The sequence below is a fragment of the Gadus macrocephalus genome, chromosome 18 (genome assembly GCF_031168955.1).
Source record: "Gadus macrocephalus chromosome 18, ASM3116895v1".
Classification (NCBI taxonomy): Eukaryota; Metazoa; Chordata; class Actinopteri; order Gadiformes; family Gadidae; genus Gadus; species Gadus macrocephalus.
The window spans coordinates 11,400,751-11,419,729 of record NC_082399.1 but is presented as its reverse complement, the minus strand read 5'-3'; the positions used below and the strand labels follow the sequence as shown (position 1 = coordinate 11,419,729).

Genomic DNA, 18,979 nt, shown 5'->3' with positions numbered 1-18,979 from the left:
GGATAAAACCAGCCACTACAATTTGGTTCAGATACAGCAAGTCTTCCCAATCCAACAAGGCTCAAATCTTCTGACAAAGAATGAATGGAGATTAAATCACAATGACTCAGTTGTTGATTGCACTGACTAATGGTGACAGTCTGAGTCTGTTGGTTTGATTATCTCCCTACTATTAAATCTGTTATTCATAATATGCGTTAATGGATGAGACCAGTGTGTCATCAGGATTTGGATCGTGTCCCGATTATTTGAGAGCTTTTTAACAACCTAATGAAATCATTTTTTAATATCATCTTTTTTTATTATTATTGAAGTGCATGTTTATTAAAGGATAAACGATTACACAAATGACCTTGCATGTATCTTTAAAAACAAGTCAAAATTTGAAAGGTAAATGCTTTCTTTCACTCGAGTGTAAATAATTTGTATGAGAGCCGGAGTAGAATCATCACTGAGCCTGAGCAATATTACCTAGCAGCAGATGTAGTTTTCATCTTGCTGCTGTTCTTAATCAAGATACAATCATCAAAACATCCATAAACAGGAAAATAACTCCCAGACTCCAAACTAATCGCATAGGAACCATCTAGCACAGGTAAATTACATGGAAAATAGGTCATATCTTAGAAAATTTGTTAGCACCCGGTGGGCACTGTTTCCATCACCAGCCTTGACCTGTTCCCCTTCAATGCATGATTTGCCACATTAAGAGCTTCACTAGCATGCACGGCAGAACTGCAGAACTTACTGGAGATCAATTACAATCACAATCGCGTCTGATCATACATGATTGAATACTTCCTCTGAATGCCTTTTGCAATCACCCTGAGTGGCACTCCAAGATGCCACGCCTCCGACTCCAGCCCAGAGGGACGAGTTAGGCGAACGCAGAGATCTTCATTACCTTGTGTACACAATCGTGTCATGCACTGTAATGCTGTTATTATAATAAAAGGCTAATCAATGGGTTCAAGTATCTCACACAAGGATGTATCCAGGTAGGTTTTACAGTTTTACATCATGTTCTGTGTGAGGGTTAGGCGCTCCTCTCCATACTACAGGTAATTGGTTCTTAGTAGCTCATGGTTTTAAGGCGATGTTGCTGTGGCCCGAAGCATTGCTGGAGGGCGAGCAGCAAAACCCAAGGAGCTGCTCCACCCCAAGGATACTACAATATATACTGTGTGTGTGTGTGTGTATATATATATATATATATATATATATATATATATATATATTATATACGTACGTACATACGTACATACATACATACATACATACATACATACATAGGTACACTTTACACTGAATGACGCCAATATATCGATATTTGAAATATCGGCCGATATATCGACATTGGTCATTTTCTACTCCCTATATCGGCATCAGCTCCTAAATTCCAGTATCGGTTGAGCTCTAGTACAGGGGCGATGGGTCATTGGACAATCCGGGGAAGTCGCGTGTCAATCAATGACATCATCCCGGGTGCTTTCAGAATGTGTGGGAGCGCAAATGACTTGTATGTGAACCTTGTTGAGTTACCATGACAAATCCCTGCTTAAATGTCACCGAAAGTACAACAGCTCGCCCCATCACGCCCCCACGTGGACAGGCCTGTGCAACTGGGGTTCCCCAGGTTTGCGCTGACCTGTAAACAACCACTATGGCTGCTCTGATAGGCTCATTCCCCGGGGGCATTGTTAAAGATTCAAACTCCAGCATTTACCATGGACTCACCCAAGTGTGTGGATGGATTTTAAAGTCCATGTCCATGTCCAGTCAGGATAAAACATCAAACCTTGTCCATTTTCCAGATGTCTGCAAGACTGCAGTCGGGTACTGGAGGTTCAGAAACCCATTAGTGCTCCAAGAAAAGTCATGTAAATGCACAGTCGTATCAAAGATTCAGTGGCTGCCGCTCCATGTCCTCTCCAGACCCCCTCCCTCCAGACTATACATAGAGTAGCCTCCCCTGGCTGATTTCCAGGAGGAGATCCTCCAAATTGCTTCCTGCCCCAAAACAGAGAGCAATCAAAGCGGTATATATTATCCGTCACAAAATCTCTCCTATGCACGCACGCGCACACACACACACACACACACACACACACACACACACACACACACACACACACACACACACACACACACACACACACACACACACACACACACACACACACACACACAGCTAACTTGCTGAGTGTTCTTGGACAGTTTGCACATTGCTTCCCGACAACCCCCGTCAGTGAAATTGTTTCGATGCAAAATTTGATGGTGCTTATGATGGTCTAGTGAAAGGCGTGTAAGCGTTTACACAGTTGGGCTAACCAGCTGGGCATCACAGACACTTGTGTTGGTGATTGCCCAGGTGTTGGAAGGATTTAAACCGTTTAGTGTAGAAATGGTTCGGCGGAAATAATTGGCATTTACAGATACGCTTCAAAACCACCAGCAATAATAATGGTAGGATCTGCTGGGAAGAAGTGTTTATGACGCGAATGTTCCTTTCAAGACAGAACATCGTTTTGTTCATTCTTCCATAGTGCCATTGATGGAGAAGGCTGCGCACTGTGCAGCCTTTTAACTTCAGATCTTTTCAAACAGCACATCAAAAAGGCTGTTATATATGCCTGTGGTGAAACATGGATATTTTTTCGCAGCCTGACAGCAGTTTAACCTTGTACTGATTGGATAAGCTTCCCAAATCCTAACACTGTAGTTTTCAATATTATACTTACATCACATGCAGTGTTGTTTTCGTCAGGCAAGACGAAAACGAAAATGACGTCGTCAGACCCCTTTTTTCCATGACGAAAATGAGACTAAGACGAACGTCACCAAAGCCATATAAAGACTAAAATGTGACGAAAAATGTAGACATTTTCGTCAGACGAGAACTAGACGAGACTAAATTGTTAGTGAGTGGACGAACAGTCACGCTTGTCCTAACAGTCACGCCCCCATCACACACTAAAAGCCTCGCTCGCGCGCAGCTGCGCCTGCACGCACACGGCACAAACACACTACAGAGAGAGGCTGGTGGACGAGGCACACACACACTCATACACTACAGAGAGAGGCTGGTGGACGAGGCACACACACACACACACACACACACACACACACACACACACACACACACACACACACACACACACACACACACACACACACACACACACACACACACACACACACACACACACACACACACCATGGCAGCAGCAGCGGTGCCGGGTGCGGGTGGTCGTAAAAAGTTTTGCGACGAAAACTGACTAAAACCTTTGGAGTTTTCGTCGGACTAAAACTAGACTAAAACTTTCAAAGATAGAAATGACTAAAATGGGACTAAAACTAAGAAGCATTTCGTCAAAAAGACTAAGACTAAAACTAAATCTAAAATGCCTGCCAAAAACAACACTGATCACATGAAAAATAAACAATTACTAAGAATTAAGCAGGTTGATTCTGACTAAAATTGTTCCAGCATCCCGGCAAGGCTGGAACCTTTTTTCTTTTCTACACATTTTGATTGTATCCATTTCCACAATAATTGACACTAAAGCAAAGCTTTGGGAATTTCATAATCAAGTGCCTATGCTGCCAAACTTGTACGAGGAAAAAATAGATTTCACATTTGACTAAGGTATAAGTACAGCTCTTACTCTTGCTATTGCTCCAATTTTCAGAAGTGTGTTACATGCAACAGTATCCCAAAATGCAGTGAAATCATCCTATTAATATTGTTAGCTCTGTATTATTGCTTTTAACACAGTCTAAATTTGACGAGTGGCGCTGCCATATGGCATAAAGCTTGCTTGGGCATCGTGTCTAGAAAGCTTTATCAGTGGTCCTCGATAGTTCCCCAACAGGCCTCTGATAAACATGTCTGTGCATGTGTAGAGCAGAATAAACGAGGACTGTGAAAATCCACGCAAATGAAATGAAGCTAGGTGTGCAGCATGAAGCCAAAGTGTGAGTGCGTGCTTAATCGTGCCGTCGGACAGCGTGCGCATTGTTCTCTTGTGGATAAAGCGCCGCTCACATCTCAGGGAGCGGGGGGGGGGGGGGGGGGGGGGCGTGCACCAGCCCGGCTGGCGTTCACAGCGGAGGGAGGGGGGCTCTCATCCAATTTGAAATAACTTCAATTTTGACCCAGGCTTTATAATACCATTACAGCTGATTAGTGGGTAGGCCTGCACTTTGTTTTAAAATGGAATTACATTGTTATCGTACCATACAGCATTATATTAAGCACAGGCAGGGTTGGGTCGATAAATTATAACGCCAATTCTCTAAAGGGTAAGCTGAGACAAGAGGACCGCCTGCCCGGTACCACAATTACAACCGGCAGGAGAACCAACCACTCTCCAAAGTCATAATTATAGGAATTGAATAGGATATAAATGCATTTAAAAGTAGATCAAATCAAGGACAATGAAGTTGAAGTGCAGTGAGTTAAGCGAACATACTCTTCATATTGAGCACGTGTTGAAATATTCTTTGCAACAAAATTAACTATGAAATGTATCTGATATTGAATGTAGACACATTCAGGGCCAACCCTTAAATCAATCCTGACAGCACAATTTGGCTGTGAACTCGGATGGAAATTTAAAAAAAATAAATAAATCCAGCAAGAACTGGCAATGAATATAGCTCTTTCCTGGTAAAGCTATTCGAGCTATTGAATGTTGTGTCTCTTAGTTTAAGTTATTGAGCATTACGATTGAAGTCCAACCTGTGGCTTCTCCTAGAAACTACAATGAGCAGTCAATGGATGGGAGCAAGATAGGGTGGAGGTTGGACTCCCTGCCAAACCGGTATTCAAACCTTAAGATCCACAGTGAACCAGTACCAATCCACCCGGTGGAAGAGGCTGGGGCTTCCCACCTGCTCAATAATGACCTTCCAAGTGTGATTAGACTGCTAGGATAGTAAATAGCACCCATTCAGAGTTTGACATCCATTCAATTGTGACACATTTCCCCTTCCTCTGCTCTCCGAGTGCTTTCAAGTGGACGTGATAAATGTATTTTGCCTCTCATGTTACCCAGATCACACTGACACTCTGGACACAAGAACCTTTTCATCACGCATTTCAAACCTAAAACACCTCAACTCGGCTCAAAAATGGAGGTTGCTTACTGGGATTGTAACAGAAGCAGAACTCTAATACAAAGCCGAAAATAAATATAAATATATGCTATAAAAAAAAAATAGTGAATTGCTGCTTGTCAGAATGGATGCACTCAACGCAACGTTTGCTTCTGATTTGCCAGGCGCTTAGCAATGGGTTTATGTGCCTCTATCGTTTGTGTTGTATTCTAATGGAACCCATTTGCATGTAAACGACCAACCATCGCTCACCCGCACTGGCAAATTAACAGTGCCATTATGAGGTGGCCCACAACACAAACATTCTAATGAGAGGCTTTGGTGATAAGAGCTTTCTGGTTGATCGCTGCTTGGTCTATAGGGATGAACCTGACCATGTGACACCGAGAGATGAATCAACCAAATAACGTGGTTACCAAAAAATATCAGGCCACCTCTCATGCCTCCATTATTGCAATTATCAAAGCAGCAATCAAAATATGCCAGTGAGAATTGTAAAGCCCCTGCTTGTTATTATTAATTGCGCCCAATAGTTAATACATGTTACGATAGTTTGACATTTTTCTTTCAACCTAAAAGCATTAAGCACTTTGCCCTCCAAACAGAAAAACTATATTTGCTGAAAAGAATGTTACAGACCGGAAATGAGAAGGAAAAATGTCGGCAGTCCTGACTTCGAAGCCCTGACGTCCCTGAGCAGCAGAGCACCAACGACCCATAAGCACAATGCACACAATGTGAGAATCCAAATCCGCCTTTGTCTACACACTTCCTCCATCTCTGCTCTCCACATAAGCCTCTCCAGGGCACGGATCACAGGGAAAAAACCCTGAAAGAGATTCCACAGAACACGACCCAAACCAGACGGGTTCCTGTGAATCGACAAACGTCCCGGAGCAACAGAGTGATGAGCCAAACCCACCGGGGCTACAAGTAGGTACCAGCAGGTAGCCCTGATCCAGCCTCACTCCTTCCTTGGGCTTGACCAAAAGTGTATCAACCGGTAACCGGTTCCTCCACAGGCCATGACACCAGAGGCTGAACTAGCTGCAGGGTAAGGGTTTTGGGTAAGGAGGCTCCCGGAGACACGACTTTCCATGTTACCATTAAAGACAAGAGAAATGATGTATTGGAATAGGTGATTGGTTGGGTCCTTTCACGAGTCTAAAAAGGATGTCAACCGTGTCACCAGTAGTGTAAGATTGCAATGCAAACTCAGTGTTTGAGAGAACTAAAGGATTCAGCTGAGACGTGGTTTTATTTATTTTAAAGAACCAATCCAGCATGGGTTGTTGATGCTATACGTTTGTATTTCTCAGTGTTGACCCCTCATGTCCAGGCCGACTGCGATAACAACTCCCTTTGTCGATTTCCAATCTTGCGTTCTCATTTGTTTGGGTCTCCACAAGATTAAGACGATTTGATCCCGATGCTTAATTGGTTTCTAAGTGTGTGTGTGTGTGTGTGTGTGTGTGTGTGTGTGTGTGTGTGTGTGTGTGTGTGTGTGTGTGTGTGTGTGTGTACCATGAGGGTTCGAAAGGGGGAGTGAGAGAATGACTGATGGGAGATCAATAACTTGGCTTCCTGTATCTCAATTAATGAAGGCTTCAAACTGAGAGACAGAGATGGCGGATTTACGTCACGCAAATATAGAGGAACACACACAAACACACAGCACACACACACACACACAAACACACATGTGAAATGGGGTGTGGATCCGGTAAAAAAAACAGAATGGAACTGATGATCATCATGAGAAAGGCGATGATGGTGATGATGTCAGACACCAATATTAGTCACTCAGCCGTTGATAAACTAATCATTCACTTCAGTGCAAGTCGTGCGCCACATTTAAGTCCTCTTACTGATGAATTTCCTCCCTAAGAATGAATCATGAATATCAGATATGGGAAAATACATTGTGGTCTACAGTTTTTGACATCAAAAACTCTAAATATTCTTGGTTCCAACCCCAATGTCCACAGTCTGTCATGTAGGAATCCATACTGCAGGAAGCCTTCCATAATGGCCTGTATCTGAATGAACTGTAAGATGCTTGGAATGACTTCAAGGTAAAAACAAATCATACAAATAATTCACTTTGTTCTCTTGACGATACAATTATTGATGAGGATGATGTGTCTTCAATAACATTGCATTTGTCCCCAACAGCCCCTGTCGTATTGCTCAGTGGCATTTGGATTTCAAACTGCTTTGGAAATGGCACGGCTTTCTGCACTCTGCAAGAGAGTCTTTCTTACATGTTTGACTTGTTTTTGTTATTTCAGGCAACAAATTAATTTATATATTTACAATCTTTGAAGAAAAGTGAGGCACACCTTTTTCAGATTTGAGCCCATTGTAGAACAATCACATTTTAAACTGATCATTGTCCATTTTAATTCCAGTATGGCCTGAAAGGAATACGATTTTAAAATGGTTAGCCAACAGTCATTAAATAGTTTCCATGTGTAACTAAAGGCTGTTGCATTTAATCAAATACAATGCATAGCTAACAGCAATTAAATGTTACTAATTACAGTGTTGAACTTTAAATCAAACTAATGGTCCCCATGAACATGTCTAGCAAACAACAACGTTCCATAGTGTTGTCTATCCCTTCTCCCTCTCCGTACTCTAATAAAACATCTAGAATACAGGGCTGATGAGGTGATATCATATGATTCTGTGACATGCCTGTTTCTCACTGGCGGCGGGACACATTCCTTTGATTGTTTTATACGGGAGTCCAGTTATTTAATGATAATATTCCAAGATATGGCATCTGGATATACCATAGGTGAACAAACAGTTGGAAAGGGATAACGACCCCTGGCAGTGTTCGTGACACATCATTTGAGCGGGACAGGATCAGGAGTAATATTTGTTTCTAAGGGCTTAAGGGCTACATCTAATTATATTATAATTACACCTATTAAGGATTTCTCTCCACTCATCAGGCATTATAAGTGTGTTTTGCCTCTGAAGAAGTGTGTTTCCTTTTCTCTTCCCTGTTGAAATCAATTTCTCTATATTATTGAGGGATGACTTTGTTTTATTTGTGCATTATGTGTGAAAAAACAAATAGATTTTTCCAATGGCACAAATTACCCACACTAAAGTGTTGCTGCTCAAGAACCTCTTCTTTTCCCTACACACGCATATAAATACTGTTTATCTCCTTGGACCTCATTATATTCCACTTATCCTCAATATTACTCTTCAGCTCCCGTCTTTTTTTTTCCATGATTGACACCCTGCATTATTCAGAGATCAGACCGCATTACTTCCCTGATCCCCCAGAAACCCCTGTTATCTTTATCTCCTGACATCCTATTGATTTATTCCTGAAAGAGTCTGAAAGAGCAAACACACGGATGTTCAACCAGGGAATTTAGAAAATCCCTCATGTCCCCTTTGTGTTGTGTTGAGGCTTAGGGTTTACCAGACACGCATTTTGACAGTAATCGACAGCTTGAGGTTGTGGACCTTCTTTAACTTTCTTGCCTTCTTTTCTTTCTTTTTTTTTGTCTCTGTATTCATTATTCAGAATTTGTTTAATTGCCACAGTAGAGCTCTGAATTAAGTTGACGTCGGTATCCTGAATAAGGTCATGTGTTTCACTTCCACAGGGTCACGATAAGCATCCGTAGCATCATTATTGATATGCTAGTTCTGGAAAGCATGAAGCATGATCCAGGTATTTATTAAGGTAATTCACAATTTATTTATCATATTTATTCATTCCGCAGAAGTTTTATCCAAAGCGAATTAATGAGTTAAGATGAATGTCATTAACAAGCATGTTAAGCTCAGCATCTTAATCCCGGAGGCCTGCAGGTAGGCTGTGGACATCTGGGGATGAAACTCAGAGCCTTGGAGCTGACCCCCCTAGCCACTGACACTAGCCTGCCCCTGTATGCAAGGTCTGCAAGCACAAGACAAGCATAATCCATTTAGCAGGAGGATCATCATAGCTATAGATACCTTTAACTAATGGTTGCCATTACTACAGTTCGATTCACCTCTGCATGTTTCGGTCACCAGGGACACTGGGGCCCAGATCTGCATAAGACCGTAAAATCTTATAGTTATTCGCAGATTAATAAACACAAAACCCGCGCGCACGCACACGCACACGTACATACACACAAACGGCCAGCAGGAAAACAAATATCATAGCTTAGACACATTAAAAAAACATGCATAAACACAGCAGGCGTTAATGAGATTTTATGTTTGGATTCCAGACATCCTCAAGAGTGCTTCAGCACAAATACAAGTAAAAATAAAAATGAGTAAAGATAAACAAGGAATAGGAATGAAAGTGTTGAAAACTGCTGTATCGCTATCTCTGTCAACCACCTCAGTTGCAATTATGACTTTAGAAAAAGATAATCCTTCAATGGATAAGCTTCATTCATAGGTAGGGTTAAAATTCACCTTAGGGTACCCATGGTGATGAATAATGATGTTATTATCGTATGGCTTTCAATGAGGGCGAAGGGTGTTGCCTTGACGTTACACCAGCGACTTGTTTATGGTGAGACAAGCATGTAAACCAAGACACACACACAAATCATTTAGCACAGATACAAATCTGCACAGAAATGTAACCCTTTATACAAACACCCACACAAATCGATAAGCAATTTGTATTTATACCAAAATCCCAGTAATCATGGTCTGCGCAAGAACCAGATATTGATATTTGATTTGAATGATTGGTACTGATCCACTCAGCCCCCATCTCCAACATATTCATAATACAGCCATCAGACAATATACCACTCTGCAAGAGAGTAGACAGAATGATTCAGTTGGGGAACAGGAGGCACGATCAGACAATAAATCGCTCTGGAGGGAGTACACACAATGAGTCTGGATGGGAGACAGCCTATAACGCAGTCTCTGGGTTAATATAAATGAGGCTAGCCAACATTGTATGGATAATTTTTTATATAACCCTAACCAAAGAATTCAAGAGTTTAAGTTAATTTACTTCTTCACACGTCTTCACTGGCGGGCAATTGTTTAAATAAATATGAAATGTTCTCGCGATGTGGTCCCGGGGATCAATTATTTTAATTGAGTGAAAAAATACAACATTGTGCAATCAAACCGCTTGTATGCACCGCATAGGAGTTTAGTTACAAAAGACCACTGCAGGTGGATGCATCTCGGGAAAAACATGGTATAACCCAACATGGGGGTGATTACATTCGTGATATAAATGTTGGATACAATATTCGACACAGAACTAGACATGCATCTGAAAAAATATTGCATATATATTTCAAATCTCATTTGAATAGTTGATTTGAATAGACTAGAACTCCTACAAAATAACAGATAGATCTCTCTCTCTCTCTCGGGCTACCAGGTTTAGCAGTTGACATTTAAAAGGCAGGAATGATTATTCATACACAGGTATGCTGCAGCACAGTGGCCTCAGCCATAGGACACACACACGCACACACACGGAGATTAGCGTGCACACACACACAAAGTAATGAAAAAACGACACCCATACAAGCATGAGTTTCCTTTTAGGATGAGATATTCAACACGTTACATGAGCTTGTTCGACAAGAGATGAATAAATATGGCCGACTAGCTGTTGGCAATGTAAATCCCAATCGCACCGGCCAAACGCTACCTGCAGGCATGAGTTAATATACCTACAATTTTCATATTCTAGACCCACATTACTTCTGACACAAACAATACACAGAGGAACCAAGAGACATAGCACTTTAGTTCCTCGGCCCTGCACTGGATTACCCGAGCTCAGCTTTTAGAGAGAAGATGGGATCGGACGAGTAGAAAGCGACGCGGGCCGCGGAGAGGACAAAGTGCGTCAAATGAGGAACGACAGTTTCTCTTTACTGTCCTTTAGATCCGAAGCCTGAGTGGCGTCTAGCCTAATCCGCCGTCTACCCGAAATGGGATTCCTCGACCATGTCCTCTGGGGTGGAGACTGGAGAGGGAGATAAAGACCACCGTGCCTGCCCAGATGCACTTGTGAATCATGAGTATTCAGGCGAAAGATGAATTCAAAAGGTGAAACATCCTTTCTGATATAGTCAGACAGATAAAGAAAGAGAAAGAAAAGGTCCCTATAGTGATTTGTTTGACAGAACATTTTATAACCGTGTTCATTAATCCGGATGGAAATGGCCAATAAAGTTACAAGAAGGAAAATACTGAGGATAAAATAGACAAATGCCCAAAGTAATGACTTTACTTTGAGCATTGTTCCCCCCATACTGTCTGTTTAGTTTTACAAATGGAGTATATGGTTTTTTGGTACTTTTTTGGTGTGTATGATGTGTGCGGAGGGCTCAACACCCACATGGGAGATAACATTTAAGTCGACCCAAACAACTTTTCATTAGCAAGCAGATTAGATTCTTGAGTTTATTAGATAAACCATGATGCAAAAAAGTGGATATGAAATATATTTATTCAAGCATAGTCATCGTGAAATATTAACTCTGGAATTCATCAGGGAAGATACAGACTGTGAAAAATAACATATCTAAATAGCCTCAAATAGATCAAATAAATTAATATACTGCCATTAAAATCACTCTGGCATGGTTTCGCAAATCAAACTAATCATGATGCGTACAAATGTTTTTCGAAATGGCTCACACACAGAGTTTTAAGGAGTCATAAGTCTCCTTCAACCAAACTAGATCCGTACTTCATCTGTATTTGCAACAGATTAAGGGTTGAAGTTGATTCTGCAGCAATTTCAGATATTATATTATAATTACATTAAGCAATATATTGGGCAATAAAAGCAAGGGTTACAACATGAAGTCATTGTGCTGCACAAAATAGTTGAATATCTGGCAAGAATGCAGAGCAGACATATGAATCGTAAACGAAAAGATAAAGACAACTTTGGTTATTATTTCACCATGAATACATTTTATACTGTTGAACTCACGATTTCAACTGGCCGAGTAATCGGCTACTGCGATTGAATTAACCCGCTGCCCTTATCATCTCCACACACGCACATACACAAACACACAGAGAAAGTATAGGGGCGCCTGATTCATGTTTTGTGTGGCCAAGCAGCACCGCTTCGGTCGACGTGACGATACTACAATAAGAAGCGGAGCATCACGTTGACCCTCTGGTGTGCAGCGGTGGCCCGGAGCAGTGAAGGGGCCCGACGTTATTAAGAACCGGTCACAGGTGGATGAACAACAATCACCGTGTCTTTCCCCGCGCAAAAAACACTGACCAGGGGGTCGAAGGTCAACTGTTCATGAGGGAGGAAAACTAAGATAATTGTATAGACACACACACGCAGCGTTGGAAGTTACACACACACACAGACACACACGTGATGTCCATGTGATAGATACGGGGAGGTTAGCAATCGTCTGATAGAGATAGAGGAGAAGACACTGGGGGTTAGTGATCATGTGATTGAGACAGAGAGGTGAAGGAGAAGGAACTGGGGGTTAGTGATCATCTGATAGAGATAGAGAGGTGGAGGAGAAGGTACTGGGGATTAGTGATCATCTCATTGAGACAGAGAGGTGGAGGAGAAGGTACTGGGGGTTAGTGATCATCTGATAGAGATAGAGAGGTGGAGGAGAAGGTACTGGGGATTAGTGATCATCTCATTGAGACAGAGAGGTGGAGGAGAAGGTACTGGGGGTTAGTGATCATCTGATAGGCAGAGTGGTGGAGGAGAAGAGACTAGGGGTTAGTGAGGATTGAGGCAGAAGAGAGAAAGTGACGAATGGATGCATTGAAATATGCGACAGCTCAAATGAATGCAGGGACGTCCGTGATAGCTGGATGAGCACAGGAGAGTATGTGATAGCTTGATGAATTGTGAGCTTGATTGAATTTAGAGAGGCACTTGGGAACGCGGTCAAACTATGGAATGAATAGAAGTGAATGCAAGCAAAGGCAAACTTTTCTGGGAGTTCCAAGCGTGAAGGGGGAGTAAGTGAAAGGAAGTTGGGGAAATGAAAAAGGAACAGCAGTCAATGAACGAAGGAGAAGACACGCAAACACACCTGAAGGCCAATTACACGTTTGCCTCGGCCTCTGAGAATTAAACAGATTAAATAGATTTCCCAGAGCCATCACGGTGCATGGAAGGCAAGGAGGGAAATTAATTTTAAAGGAGCAAATTTGTTTATGTGGAAGGCACATTTACCGTTGAACTGAAGGGCAGAAAGAACTTTATATCCCTCAGCAAAATGAGCTTAAGAAGGTACTTTTTTTTTTTAAGCCGTTTCCTGGAAATAGCTTTTAGGAAAAAATTCCCCTCTGTTTCAGTCCCTTCAGAATGCGCTGTTTCTGGTGTCTGTCGCTTCAATGCAAATGAGCTGCTGCCCATTGACCAATGAGCTGTCAGACTGAACCACAGCATGGAGGAGAAGGGATTGTTGCCGTTTGCAGACTCCTGGAGCTCTATATCATATAATATAATGATATTATACATGGGTATTTATATAATATAGAGCCAAGGCATTGGCCTTGACTCTCTGAAGTCCATGAACCGCGACATGGAGGAGAAAGGGATTGTACTCCGGGAGCTCCCTGCGTCGGAGCTGGGACGTGGGAGCACCAGAGACCCAAAATCCCAGGAAAAGAGTCGTTTTCATAATATGTCCCCTTTAACTTTAACTAACCCTTTAAAGCTGTATCCGGCTGCAGTTCACTATGAGGAGGGGGGGGAAGAGAGAGAGAGAGAGAGAGAGAGAGAGAGAGAGAGAGAGAGAGAGAGAGAGAGAGAGAGAGAGAGAGAGAGAGAGAGAGAGAGAGAGAGAGAGAGAGAGAGAGAGAGAGAGAGAGAGAGAGAGAGAGAGAGATTCTAAATCCAGTCCCCCCCCGACAGGGCGGTTTCACAGCACAGCATTGCTTACGTTATGTCGCCCATGGTCAGCACAATCAAACTAAAAATAACTTCACGAGATGGTTGAGCATTGTTTTAGAATAGTTAGAATAGTTCTGTACAATATTACTGTAGGGTTGTCATGAGCCACAAATTAGGTCTCTGCTGGATTACTGCTTCCCGTGTTACCCCCGAAGTTCAGGGGGAAAAGAATATATGATGTTATTAACAGGTGATCAAATGAACCCTCACCTTGAAAATAACTACAAATTTCTCGCTTTGAACATTGTTAGGAGAAATGTTGGGATAATGCAAGTGCACAACTGAACCTCATATATGACAGAGTTATAGACGTTAGATATTTGAATGCTGGAAGCGTTACGTTATTATCTTTATTATACCAGTGTGCAAGGTTGGGAAGGCAAAAATAAAATAATCATACAATAGCAACGGTTCTGAAAGGAGAAGATTAAAAGGTTTCACAGCCAACTACCTTGCTACCATGTGTGTGTGGTCCATCAGTAACAAAGGCACAAACTATCAAACATTATTACCTTACAATAATAGGATTGAAATAAATAGTACATAATTAAACCCTGCTATCCGCCTTTGATGATATATTATTTCTACCAACGATAAAAGGGATAAGTAGTAATAGGAATCTACATTCTGAAAAATGCTTTTACTGAGAACCTTTTGTATGAAGGACTTATGATGAACTGTAGATGCACCCGTACATGCATAGAGGTGCACGTGCATACTGATTGAGCTTATTGTTGTGAATTATACCTCGAACTGAGCCTTTGAAAAGGCTTCAGGCTGGAGCTACTCGACACAGGTCTGTCAAGAATGTAAGCAGAAGGAAAGACTAGAAAAATTTACAAAGTCCACTATGGAGAAGTTATTTGGGTATCTATATATATACATACATATATGTACACGACAATAATGTCTTCCTATCCATCCGTTTCGTAAGAAGGATCACCTCGGAAAAGATCGCGGATTACCGATTATGAAAACACCATGGCTTTATCTCCTAGCCACTCACTAAAGGTTAACAACATCCCTGGGATGGAGTTTGAACAGGGACACCATGTAGAGAGCCCTATACGACTCCGCACCATATTCAGCTGCTGTTTAAAAATCCATCAGAGAATTGTGTGCAGAGGTTGGATAAGATAGTTTCTAGGGAAAGGTATATCTATATCTATGAGGAGGTTTGATAAGATAGTTTATAGGGAAAGGTATACCTATAACTATGCAGAGGTTTGATAAGGTAGTTCCTATAGGGAAAGGTATATCTATAACTATGAGGAGGTTTGATAAGATAGTTTCTAGGGAAAGGTATATCTATAACTATGCAGAGGTTTGATAAGATAGTTTCTAGGGAAAGGTATATCTATAACTATGCAGAGGTGTGATAAGATAGTTTCTAGGCAAAGGTATATCTATAACTATGCAGAGGTTTGATTAGATAGTTTCTAGGCAAAGGTATATCTATAACTATGCAGAGGTTTGATAAGATAGTTTAAGATAGTTTCCTGGAGCTGGTCGCGCCTGGTGTCCGACCGCGTCTCAAGTGAACACTCTTCGAGACGAGACGGAGAGAGGGTGGAGAGGGCGAGGATAGGGAGGCAGGTAGAGACAAAGGGCAAGTGGCAGAGAGGGTCAGAAAGAGAGAGGTAAAGAAAGGCTGGGGGACCCATTGGGACGCAGCTTAGTTGCTGCGGAGGCATGTGGGAGTGAGGGTGAAGCAGAGGTGACCCACCTGACCCGCCTCGAGATAATGACCAGAAAGAGAGAGAGAGAGAGAGACAGAGCGACAGAGTGAGAGAGGGGGAACGTTATTCAAGGTGGACTACAAAGTGGGAGAGTTTACTCAAGTGGTGAATGTTGAGAATTAAAATGGTATGACAATAATTGTAGACCCAGTAGCAATTAAGGGGTGGTTATAAGGGTAGGAATATGTTTTGAATTTCTTACTTCTTATTGGAATCTTCCGGGATTTGTATTACGAGAAAAAACAAATGACCGCAAAAATATCCTGAATGGTATAATCGAGAGTCGCTCTGAATCTGAACTACGGAACCCAGCATTGGAACTACGGAAACAAGAATTGGAACCCAGTATTGGAATCTAACCATTGTTAGTGCCAGTGGTTGCTCAGGCAACACACTCCTATACGACTGAGGAAATGGCCCTTCAATCTCGCTATACTTTTTTTTTTAGACCATGACACAATGCTCTATAGCCACCGTCCTTCGCTCATTGACCTCGTTGGCTATTTTGTCTCCACCTCAGTCGTCGTGGTTACAGAGTGACCAGGGATTAATAAGGTGCGAGGCTGAGGCTGTTTTTAGCACTGACCTACGAAGAGATACTTCAACATGTACAGACATGCACAAGCACAAACATACATTAATGCAGACCCCAAAACGTTTACACCATTATCAGACATGCACACAGGGCTGGAAAGTACGGTTTAGCACTAACTCATTTGTTATCTACACTTTAATCCAAGGCCGGTCACAGTAAAGCAATGTAGTTAAAGGTCAAAAATTGACCTTTAATTTACCAAATTGCGTAAATTTCAATCCTTGGGGATTGATCTTTCATGTTGGAGTCACTAGACTATCCTTACTAAAAAAACAGAAACGTAAAGGTAAAGCCTGTTGGGGTAAATTTATATTAAACCTCTATTTCGTTAGGGAAACCCATTTTCAATTGTTCCCCTAATCCATACAAGAAAGTTACAAAAGTTGAAATGGATCACAGTTTTATACATAAGAAAAATAATAAATAAATAAGTTAATCAATCAATGAAATGATTAACGGTTAATACCGTTTTCCACTTTAAAGAAACAAGTGCCATTCTGGTCTCCTCTTCCAGGTCTTGAACCTTTGAGGGTTACCCCTGATGCTGTTGCCTTGACATTAAGCCGTTAAAAACGTGATTAGGACATTATCCAGCATCCGTCCATTCTCTAAGCCATGGTCCCAGTGTTGCTTACCAGGACCGTTAACTGAGTAACCTAGCTACTGGACACGCACAACACCACAATAGGACAGAGGGGGAGAGGCCATCCCCTGTCCCTCTGTTACCTTATCTCTCCATCATGCCAACATTCATCCTCTGTCCTGTCACCATTCTCTCCATTCAAAACGTGTGTTTGTTGAGGAGCCAGTTAAAAGTGGCACCAGCAGCTGTTCAAACACAATGACCCCCCCATGGGATCCAATAGGAGAGGTGTGTGTGTGTGTGTGTGTGTGTGTGTGTGTGTGTGTGTGTGTGTGTGTGTGTGTGTGTGTGTGTGTGTGTGTGTGTGTGTGTGTGTGTGTGTGTGTGTGTGTGTGTGTCCCTCCCCGCGTTCAACACTGATTGCATGCTACCTATCATCAGCGCCCAAATCCTGTCTCCATCATCACTAGGGAAACTGGATGGGAGGGGGGGGGGGGAGCCAGAGAGAGAGCGAGAACAAGGGATGAAGCAAAACAGGGAGGGCATGAGACTTGGGTCAGCACCTCTGTGCCCATATCCTGTAGTACGTTGGCCAGTGTTGGGACGTAAAGTAAGCTGTATTGACATCAAATCTGGTGGCAAATGCAAGACCAATACCTGACGCATGGATCATGAGGTGGTAGCATATGTACTGAGCAGCAAATTGTGTGATAGATCATTAAAGCCACATTTCCACCGCAGGAACTTTACAGCAGAACCAGGAACCATTGCAGTAACTAAGTGGGTTCACATCGCAGGAACCAGGGTCTAAATTGAGTTCTGTGGACTTTATTTTACCCCCAAAAAAAAAATCCCTGCTCGAGGGGTAGTATTTCTAAAGGGTTCAGGAACCGTGGAGGTGTGGATTGCAGCATGGACATCGCTGATTGGTGGAAGGCTCACAGCAGTTCATTTCAGGCATTTTAACATCTGCAGCCGCAAACCCGTTTATTTTGTTGACTTCGACATGCAGTAGGCTGAATCAGACAGTTTTTCCAAAGGGTTCAGGAACCGTGGAGGTGTGGATTGCATTGTCTTCTAATTGCATCCATAGTGGTCCTCATCATTCATTCATCAATCCAGATAGCAGTCGTCACTACAAGACAATGTTAACATGCACTGTGGGCAATGAATGTAGGTTGCTTTTGACAACATGACGGCCTCGCAGTTGCATTGAAAAAGTTTAGTTTTGGATACCAACTCCCTCCACAAGACTGATAGCCTTTTTTTAGATAGCAATCAAACAGGGAAACCACCTCAACACCAACGTCTCTAAAAGGTGGATGTATTAAGGAACGCACACCCACTTGACATAATCAATCTCATCCGCAACACAATTACACACTAGTCTACACACTCCATAATAATTTAATTCTCTAAATACGCTGTTTTGATGAAAGTACAGCGCTATCACTGAATCACTGGATCACAGAATACGAGCTCGTATTCACAGGCTATTATGGGGTTGAGGGTTGGATACTTCTTTGTTTTTCACCCCCTTAGCTATTCTTATTGGTAACTGCGCACATTTGCATTGTAACCGATCGTTTGACGTATGACGAATTTTCTTGGTCAGATTTTTCTCAGTATTTCTCTCTCCTTTATTCGTTATGTGCCTGCTGTAAAGGACCTTAATTTGCCTGACTTTCGCGGGTCATTAGACCGTGGTGGGAACGCAGATAACAAGGGGCTGAAGGGAACCTTTTAGTCATTTCAAATGTGGTTCCTGTTACTAAAAGTTCAATGAAATGGTGGTAGAAAGACGAATTTAGTCCAAACCTTTTGACTTTCGCCAAAAAGTGGCCAAAATAAGATGAAAGCTTTTGGTGACAGTTTTTCCTGAATTATGTTTTATTAAACAGGTCGAACCCCTTTGGGATCATCGGTGCCATCTCAACTCAAGTCAAGAAAGAAAAAGAATAGAACAAAAAGCTAAACAGAGAATGATTGCCATTCTTCAAAAACCTCCAATAGAAGACAAA

The 18,979-nt window shown here is 42.1% G+C and overlaps 1 protein-coding gene across 3 annotated transcripts in view; it reads right to left on the bottom strand.

Moving 5' to 3' along the window:
* The window catches only part of slc39a11 (solute carrier family 39, member 11), a 65,692-nt gene that overhangs the window by 30,128 nt on the left and 16,585 nt on the right, over window positions 1-18,979 (bottom strand). The gene's annotated exons all lie outside the window — the stretch shown is intronic.